This window comes from Lemur catta, chromosome Y, assembly GCF_020740605.2.
Source record: "Lemur catta isolate mLemCat1 chromosome Y, mLemCat1.pri, whole genome shotgun sequence".
In the NCBI taxonomy this organism is placed as follows: Eukaryota; Metazoa; Chordata; class Mammalia; order Primates; family Lemuridae; genus Lemur; species Lemur catta.
This window is the reverse complement of record NC_059156.1, coordinates 5,053,100-5,061,548: the sequence shown is the minus strand read 5'-3', so window position 1 is coordinate 5,061,548 and position 8,449 is coordinate 5,053,100.

Sequence of the window (8,449 nt, the reverse complement as noted above, 5' to 3'; positions counted from 1 at the left end):
GACTTTCTTTGGTATATGCAAGGTTGAACAACCTAGAGCTATTAATTCTTTCTGCAGAACTCCTTTTTTAACAAATATTTGACAGTTGACAGTTTAAAGCCTCATCTTTCCTTGTGTGTAATCTGGGCAAACTGAAGATAAAGACTGTGTGCTTCCTTCTTCGATACCAGTAGGAAGTTCTATGCCCCCTACATCTGGAACTCTTACTCCAGCCCCACTCCCTTAACAATAAAAAGCCAGTCTCCCTTCTTCTCTCTCGCAAGCAATTTTGGGCCACTTTTAAAACACTTCCCTACTCTTTCTCTAAAGACACAATATTAAATAATAAAGCTTTTTATACCCTCATCATGCCTGTGTGGTATTATCAGTCTCACTATATGAACCAAATTTTCCTGGGCAGTCCTGCCTCTTTGACAGCAACTGTAACAGTTTTTAAAATATGATTGAGGTTTTCTAAAGCTGAGGTTCCTCAGCTGTAAAATAAACCCTCTATGGGCAAAACATCTACCTGAGATGCTCTCCACAACTGTCAAGAGACTTGGTGCGGTGAGTTAGCTATGCTCCCCGCAAAGAGGTTTTTCCTTCCAGTTGGGTCTCTCAGGCTGGGGTCATCACAAAGGATGAAAAAATAGTAGAAAACTGTAGGGACCATCCCTGGGCAAGAATTGGCTTGAGACCAGAGTCAGCGAAGCTGGACATGCTTCTTGGGGCCAGAGGTGAATAGGTCCGGCCATGGCCTGTTGAATGCTCCTTGGGGCCCGAGGTGAATAGGTCCACACATGGCCTGTTGAATGCTCCTTGGGGCCAGAGGTCAATAGGTCCGGACTCGGCCTGTTAATGCTTCTTGGAGCCAGAGGTCAATGGCCTGTTGAACAGACAAACTGTTCCCTGTGGCAAATAGCCAAGGGCCTTAGGTCTTGCACACAAGCCAAGGCGTGTCTCAATGTCCTGCACGTCCGGTAATGAGGTTAAGATGCAAACGTCTGCCTTCCTTGAACAATTTTCCAGAAGGAATGGAACAAGTCGCCTCAGGGCTCTTAAGATAGTCAGGTACCAGGAAGCAGCTGCTGGACAGAAAGGGTATAAAAATAAAACAACTGGTGGTGTCGGCGCTGCAGTCTTGTACTGTCTTTGTGTGTCTGTGTGTCTCTTTCTGTGTTCATCCCCTGCTCTGCAATCGGGCCTCAACAACTGGCGCAGTGGGCAGGGTCTGCATCGTTCAGGACGAAGGGACCGAAGAGGCACCCCTTTGGCCATTGGTAAGCAGCATCCAACAGGGAACTTTGGGAAAAATTGGGGAATTCCTCCTCAGCACTGGAACGTAAATATCGAAAGCTAATTCAGGGACTTCTGCACTCTGTAGGAGTGGAAGTGAAGGAAAGTACTTTAAAACAATTATTTGCTCTGGTGCAGCAGCATTGCTATTGGTTTCAGTGTCAGTGAGAAGTGCAACTAAATCTTCATAGTTGGCAGCAAGTAATTAAAGCCTTTGGTGTCGCCCATCAGCAAGGTCAGACTATGGACTTAAAAATTTGGGCCGTCTGCAGTGCAATCACTCAGGCATTATGCTTGTTGCAGACAGAATCAGAAAAAGTTTATGAGGGTGAAAAACACGAAAAGGAGGCCTTGCCATCCTGGGTCCCTTCCCTGGAAGAGTTCGTGGATGGGGAGGAGCTACCAGATAAGGATCCTCCCCAAAAATTGCCCACTTGTGCAGATATACGAGAATTAATTTCTTTGCTTAAAAAGAATAAGGTGACTCTGGGCCCTTCACCTCCGCCTTCTTTTTCAGCTTATCTGGTTCAGCCTTCTGCCCCTCCAGTGGGATGAAACTTTACAATTCCTCTTACCCAAGGGCCAGATGATGATTTCCCCCTTCCCCCTGACTTTGATGATCATCCTCCAAAACCACATCCTAAAGTTATTATTCCCAGATCATTTGCATTTCCCATTATTCGACAAGAAGTGCCTCCCAGCCAAGATCCTAATCTCCTTAATGGAGGATGGAATGTACAATATCAGGCTTTGCAGTACAAATTTTTAAAGGAACTTAAACAGGCTGTTCAAGCATATGGACCTCAGTCACCTTTTGTTACTGGCTTTATTGATGCTTTTTCTGGTGCTAATATTTTGTTGCCTATAGATTGGGAACAGTTGGGAATAACAGTTTCGGAAAGTCCACGGTGGCTACAATTATGTAGCTGCTGGATAGAAGGGGCTAGAGTACAGGCTCCCCTTAACATGCAGCAGCAACCTCCAGGGCCCACGGAGGAGCAGCTCACTGGGACAGGACAGTATGCTACCTTAGAAGCCCAGGCAGCCTTGGGTGATCCAGCCATAACTCAGATTAAATTGATTTTTTTAAAGGCTTGGAGAAAAATTGAGACCTCTGGCTCCTTGTCCTCATCCTTTGCTAAAACTATGCAAGGACCCGCTGATCCTTGTACTGATTTCTTGTCTCGGCTAAAAGACGCTGTTCAGCACAGTGTCAGCTCCACCAAAGCAGCTTCCCTTATAATTCTGTACTTGGCTGTAGAAAATGCCAATCCGGATTGTCAGAAAATTTTACACCCTTTAAAGGCTAGTGGGGCTTCCTTAGATGAATATGTCCACGTTTGTGCCGGTGTTGGTGGCGCTGCTTATCATGCTGCCTTGCTGGTGGGAGCTATTGAGAAAGGTGTAAGGCTGATGGCAGGTATCCCTCCCTTCCCTAATGAAAAAAGAAGAAGCCCCTCCTATTCCTGAATACCCACCCTAAAGCTGAAACAAAGAAATTCCTCACTGCTAGCACCGACATCTCCTGGCTGAAGAAACTCCCATCCCCCAGTCCTAAGAACCTATATAAACCCACTCAGACTTCTGGGTGGCGCGGTCTCTCCGGTACCACTCTGTGGGTCCCCTGAGGCTCGCCCGGGTCCCTTTCTCTCTCAGGGACTCGTTACCCTCACCTGGGAGTGCCCCAATAAATCCTCTTTACTATCCCTTTCAACTCTGCTCGTCTTTCTTTCTCTGGCGCCGGCTACTTCAAAGAAACCTTACAAAAAGCAACAGTAAACCCACCTGTTTTAACTGTGGGAAGGTTGGACATATAAGGAAAGAATACAGGCAAGGAGGACATAATAATTCTGGGCCTCCCCCATGAGCCCCTAAACCGCAGCCTTCAAAGCTGTGTGGCAGATGTGGAAAAGGACATCATTGGACTAATGAATGTCAGTCAAAATTTGATAAGGATGGCAATCTGCTCCCTCCCATTAATGGAACAAATGGTGGCATGCAGTCAGAAAACTCCCTGAGGGGCCCCCCCGGCCTCAGGGCCCCAACAACAACAATATGAGACCACAATTCCAACAATACCCAGTCAGCTATGGGACTGCCCATCAACTCAGTAATCTTTAAAAGTAACTCAGTTATACGCCGCCACCACATCTGGTAGTGCAGCTGCTGATCTTTCTGTTGCATGAACCTATACTCTAACCCCTGCTGGTGGTGTTCATAAGTTATCTACACAAGTCTTCGGGCCTTTGCCTGAGGGAAAAGTTGGATTGGTTATTGGCCAGAGCAGCTGCACAGTAAAGGGAATTATTTGTTCATTTAGGAGTCATTGATTCAGATTATACTGGCAAAATCCAGATCATGGTCTCTCTCTCCCATACTACTCAGGTTTTTGTTGGCACTCATATAGCCCAACTTTTGCTTCTCCCATATGTCTCCTTCCCTACTCTTAACATTGAGCGTAAAGGGGGTTTCGGCAGTACCGGAACTAAAGTTTTTTGAGGGACTCATTCAAGATTCTCGACCTGTTCTCTCTCTCTCATTAAAGCATGGATTTGGAGGGAAAAATAAAACCAAGATAGAAGGTAACTAATAAGGTGAAAAAAAGACGTAGAAAGGCTATGAGCACGGAAATTTGTTTTTTGTTATGAAAAATCAGCAAAGGAATAATTTGTGTGGAGAAAGATCTTGTGTAGTGACATTTTGTCCTGGAACAGAATGACTGGTTATTTGAGAAAGACAAAATTTAGGACAAAAAAAGGAAACCCAAGTATGTCATAGATGGTCTGTGTAGGTTGTGATGGAGTTTGTAGAAGAAATTTACGAAAGAATTTTGTGTATGCTTGAGTCAGCTATAATTAAAGAAAGAAAAGTTTGGTTAAAATCACAAGGTATTCTTGAAATACTGGTTTGCTCTTAATGAAACCACACAAGTGTTTTGATTCTAGATCTACTGACTGCTGAAAAAGGAGGGACCCACATCTTCCTTCAAGAGGAATGCTGCTACTATGTCAATGATAGGCCCCCTCCAAAGTTCAGCTGTCTAAGCCTGCTGTTACTTACCTTGGACTTAGTCTCATCCCCACTTCTTGTCATCTCACTGTTGATTGCCAGCAGGCTCTTCATGACCTCCAGTCTCCCACCACTGCTGAACAAATTCTATCCTTCCTTTGGTTCATTGGTTTCTTCTGACACTGAATCCCCAACTTTTCTCTCCTTGCCAAACCCCTCTATGAGGCAGCAGGTGATGCCTCCGCTGGCCCTCTGTTAAACCCTCAGGCTGTCTGCTGCGCCTTCCTGAAACTTCACAACTCTCTCTCACCATTGGTGGCTGTACTTTTGAGGGCTTAGTGGATACGGGGGCTGATATTTCTGTCATTTGTTCTGCTCAGTGGCCCCCTGACTGGCCCAAAGTTACAGTTCCTACTGTGTTGTCTGGATTGAGACAGGCTCAATGTGTGTTCCGCAGTGAAGATGTCTATGATTGTTTAGGACTGGAAGAACAACAGGCTTTGTTACAGTTTTATATTACTGATATTGCTGTGAATTTATGGGGTGGAGACCTGTTACATCAGTTTGGGGCATTTGTAACTATTCCTCATTTATCACCTAATGTTAAAAATATGATGCTAAAGATGGGTTACAACCCCGTCCAACAACATTATGCACAAGATTCTTTAAACTAATCGCCACTGCTCAAAAAATTCCTCAAGCCTTCCCCCTGCAGTGGAATACAGATAAGCCTGTATGGATTGAGCAGTGGCCTCTTACAAAAGAAAAACTTGAGGCATTGAAGTCCCTAATAGCCGAGCAGCTTGCCGCTGGTCATATTGAGCCCTCCACCTCTCCTTGGAATTCTCCTGTTTTTGTTACCAAAAAGAAATCTGGAAAATGGCGATTTCTCACAGATCTTCAGGAAATTAACAAATGTATCCAACCTATGGGCCATTTACAGCCCGGTTTGCCTCTGCCCTCTATGATTCCCATTGGCTGGTCTTTGATGGTCATTGATCTTAAGGATTGCTTTTTTACCATCCCTTTGCAGTCTTCAGATTGTGAGGGTTTTGCTTTTACCATCCCAGAATATAATAATGGCCACCCTACTGAGCGTTATCAGTGGAGGGTCCTTCCTCAGGGAATGTTAAACAGTCCTATGCTATGCCAAAAATTTGTTGATTGTGCTGTTAATCCCGTTTGTGCACGGCACCCACAGATGATATTCTATCATTATATGGATGATATTCTTCTTGCAGCACCTTCTCGAGAGGTGTGAGATACAGCCTTTGTAGATCTTAAGGAGAGTCTCAAGCTCTATAATTTAATAATTGCCCCTGACAAGGTTCAGGATACTCCACCTTTCAACTACTTAGGATATTATCTTTCAGTATCACAAATACAGCCACAAAAGTTGCAAATTCAGAGGGATAATTTAAAAATGTTAAATGGCTTTCAAAAACTGTTAGGAGATATTAATTGGCTTCGGCCCTCATTTGGTATACCCACTTATGCTTTACAACATTTGTTTGCTATTTTCGAGGGCGATTCTGCTCTTGACAGTCCTCATTGTCTTAATCCTCAGGTTGAAGCTGAGTTGCAATTTGTGGAGCAACACTTGAGCTCTGGTTTCCTTACATTTCTTAAACCTTCTCTTCCTGTAACTCTTTTTCTTTTCGATACATCTCACTCCCTTCAGGTTGTCTGGGGCAGTCACATGGAATTCTTGAGTGGATATTTCTCCCTAACCAACAAAACAAAAGGCTTTTGCTTTATGTAGATAAGCTAGCACAATTAATTACTCGAGGACATCAGCACTGTCATCAACTCTCAGGAATGGACCCCTGCCAAATTGTTACTAATTTGAGTTCTAAGGACACCCAAACTAACTTTGAGTTTTCCAGTGCTTGGCAGGTGGCCTGTGCAGATTACATTGGGACTTTTGACAATCATTACCCCCCACATAAGTTGTATTCTTTTCTGCAAACTCACTCAGTTTTTCCTGTTTCTCCCATTGTTTCTATCCCCCTACAAGGAACCACTTTTACTGATGCTTTGAGTTCTTGTAAGGCTGGTTATTGGAGCACAGTGGGCTAAAAATAAAGGTTGTTATCTCTCCTTTTCCATCAGTGCAACAGAGTGAGCTTTATGCTATCTGCCTTGTTCTACAAGATTTTTCCACTGAACCCATTAACATTGTTAGTGTCTCACAGTATGCTGTTTATGTTACTTCTCACTTTTCTACTGCCTCACTGCCTCTTAATCCCCAAACTACATTACAACGTTTGTTTACCCACTGACAGGCACTCTTTCCTATGGGTTATCATCATGTTTTTATTGTCCACATTCGATCACATTCTGGACTCCCTGGGCCATTATCCAAGGGCAATGAAAACATTGACTCTTTACTCATAGCCTCTATTCAACAGGCGTCACAAGAACATGACCTCCATCACACTAATGCAAAAGGACTTCAACACTGTTTTTCTCTTACATGCAAACAAGCTCATGCTTGTGTGTGTGTTCCTGTGCTTTTGTGCACCCTTAACACTTCCTTCTTTACCACCAGGTTGTAATCCATGAAGCTTGAAGGGTAATCATATTTGGCAGATGGATGTTACTTATGTTACATTTTTTGGCCATCTTCATTATGTTCATCATACTATTGATACTCATTCTCACTTTCAGTGGGCTACTGCTCAAAGTTCTGAAAAAGCTCATGCTGTTATCACTCATTTATATTCTTGTTTTGCAGTGATGGACCTTCCAGCTATACTCAAAACAGACAATGCCCCTGCCTATACTTCTAATAAACTTCCTTCCTTCAGCTATATTCCATACACCATGTTTTTGGAATCTCCTTTAATAGTCAAGGTCAAGCCATCATTAAATGGGCCAATCGCACCCTAAAGCTTCAGCTACAAAAACAAAAAGAGGGAGTCCCTGAGTCTCCTCATCGTCATCTATTACAGGCACTCTTTACCCTTAATTTTTTAAATCATTGGCAGACTTTGCATTTCTCTGCAGCAGAATGTCATTTCACGACCTTGTCCTCTCCCCCGCTTAACATTTGTGATCCTGTGTATGTATCCACACTGAATGGAGAATGAAAGGAGGGAGAGGTTCTACAATGGAGTCGGGGCTATGCTTATGTCTCCACAGGACAGGGCTGTGAGTGGGTCCCCACTCATCGTCTTAAGTGGTGGTATGGTGAAGAGGATCAGGACCAAGGGCTTCCTCAAAGAATTCGAGAATCTGACTGTGCAAGCCAGGGGACCAACTCCAGGAACGACATGCACGGTTCTGCCGACTGTCTCTCGGCCTTTATTGGCTTGTATGCCCTATCCTTACTTGCTATTGCTAGGTTCTGTTCAATTGAATGAGTCGACAGGAAATATCTCCTGTCTTGGTAACTGCTCTTTATATACTTGCCTTAACTGCTCTTCATGGGGTAACTTCAATGCTAGTTCACAAAGTTTAATGTTTTAAGGGCTAGGACAGAGCTTTGGATTCCAGTTAATTTATACCAGCGTTGGAGTGAATCTGCCTTAATTACTACCTTTTTAAACAAAATAACTTCTTTGAGCCACTGAGTTAAGACAGCTATCAGTCTTATAATTGCCGTTGTGACTGGATTAATATCTGCAGCTGTCACAGCTGCTACAGCAGGAGGAGCGTTACAACAGTCTGTTCAAACTGCTGACTTCATCTGTAAGTGGCATGAAGACTCTCACAGACTGTGGCAATGCCAACAGGAAATTGATAGCCACTTAGAAGAAGAAATCTTGCACTTACAAAGTACTGTCCAATGGCTGGGGGATCAAATTCAAGTCCTAACCACTCAGTCATTTTTGCGTTGCGATTGGAATTCTTCCAGGTTTTGTGTTACACCTATTCCTTTTAACAGTAACAAACATTGGCGAGTTCTACACCAACTGCTAGCTGGAGGGCATAACCTGATGGCTGATTTACAAAGCCTAGAACAAGAAATAACCAGTACATTACAGGAAAATTTGCCAGAATTTAATGAACAAGATTTCTTTCAAGGTTTGGCAAATGGTCTGTCACAAGCTAATTGTTTAACTCCTTTTAAGTCTTTCCTTAATAGCATAGGAACTAATGTTGGAATTTTCATTGTCTTTATTCTTTGCCTGTTTTTAGTCTACAGATGCTGGCAATACCG